Raw genomic sequence first — 2,019 nt, forward strand, 5'->3', positions numbered from 1 at the left:
AGCTGATTTTCTAAAGCTGGTCAGGTACTTCATAAGGCTATAATTAAGCGATTTCAAATGTTAAGAAATGGACTAGTTATTTATAATATTAACCCCTTATCACTAAGTGTAAGAACATTCTTGGAAATGGATTAAGGAAGGAATAATAGACCAGTAGGCACTGTGGTGGAGGGTTGTTCAGAAAATACCTAGGAAGTGGACACCGGGTCTTAAAGGGGCTTCTGAGCCACAACAGCTTCTACAACGTCATCAAGGAAAGGGAATACTCAGAAAGACGTAGACATTTTTGTTTCTGTAAAAGGCTGTTTGAGAAGTTATCCAGATCTTACTGGAACACGCACACAGGTCACTAAGGTACAACTCTAGCCCTACTCCCCGCTGCGTCTTCAATCTCTACCACACCCTGCTAAGCAGTCCCCAACCTCTATATTCTCCATCCTCCATTTTTCCTATTTTGTGCCACTTATAGTGTATGCTATCTCATCTTTATCCACTGCCATCAACTTCTGGGGAGTAAGGTGGAGAAAATACATACATAAAATTTTAAGGTGGGGATCTCCCAAGTACAAGATTTCCCCATGGGACAAGGCCTACTGATTCTTGGACATCTGTGTTGACAGACCAGCATATGTTCCATTTGCTTTGTGCTGAGCTATTTGTAAGTCTGTGAGTATGCAAAGAATCCGAAGTCTCTGCTCCAGAAGGACTCACGTTTTAGTCGGGGATACTGAAAACTACAAAAGGAACCTCTGAAAATCCTGTTGAAGAATCCAAGAGGCTCTCTCCCTTGTGCCTATGGTGGTGAACATAATCACAGGCACACGGAAATTGACGCGCTGAATGGAATTCTAGGTGATGATAGAAAAGTCCTAGGTGCAAAGTTTTCAAGTTTGCACAAAATAAAGAATAGAAGGAAAACAAATGTTCCATGATTTCAACACCTACAATAGCTTCTTAACGTTTTGGTGTTTCCTTCCAGTCTTTTTTCTCTGCATATTTCAAGACAGACAAGCTCCTGGGTTTTTTGTTGTTGTTGTTGTTGTTTTGTTTTTTTGGTTTTTCTCTGGTACCGGGAACCGAACTCACGACCATGCGCTTGCCAGGCAGGCGCTTTGCCACTGAGCTAAATCCCCAGCCCCTAGAGAGAACCCAACATCTGCCACAACACAGATACTGTACAACAAGAGGTCCTCATGTTTTTTTATTTTGTTTTTGGTTTTTTTCCGGTACTGGGAATCGAACTCAAGACCTTGCGCTTGCCAGGCAGGCGCTGTGCCGCTGAAGCTCCTGGTTTCACAGCTGCATGTTCAATTTTCTATACTTTTAAAAATCCTAACAAGCAGCTGTTTTATTAAAAAGTCTTCCCGTATATTTTCAACACCATAATTAACATAAACACTCCTTCCTGCCTGGACATTCATATTACTTCCAAGGAAGTATGTGAACATCCATGAGTAGAAATACTTGGACAGTGGTGAGACTAGAGACAAGGCATCAATTTCTCCATGATGACTAGCTAAAATCACTCTAGTGGTTTTTCCTTTTTTTTTTTTTTTTTTTGTGCCAAACCCTCGGCATCGGACTAAATTTGGCTGTTTTCACTCCTTTATGCCCGTTTCCAGTCATGTCGATGAACAAAGGGCGTTTTTGCCTGGTGGGTCCCCTCCAAAGTGTCTGAGAGTTGGAGAGCACCCGGAGACATTTGAAATTGAGGTCTTTAATACTGGATCTTAGAGTCTTCCTGACCTAAATTTCTGCGAGCCCTGTTTGCCAGCGAGGCTCTCCCGGGCTTGCCGCGTCTGAGGTCCCCTGGAACAGCGCACAGGAAAGGGGGCAGCGGCAGCGGGCGAAGGCAGGAGGCTCCCGCTGCATCCCCCGGCAGCCGGCCGCGGGGAAGCCCTCCAGCTGCTCCGCGGGCTCCGCTGCGGAGCTCCTCAAACTCCCCAACCTCCAGGGGTGGCCGAGGGCCCGGCAGGGCGCCTCACCCACCCCACAGCCTCGGGCAAGGCTGAGCTCGGA

This window comes from Chinchilla lanigera, unplaced genomic scaffold (genome assembly GCF_000276665.1).
Source record: "Chinchilla lanigera isolate Chin_1 unplaced genomic scaffold, ChiLan1.0 scaffold00008, whole genome shotgun sequence".
NCBI classification, from domain to species: domain Eukaryota; kingdom Metazoa; phylum Chordata; class Mammalia; order Rodentia; family Chinchillidae; genus Chinchilla; species Chinchilla lanigera.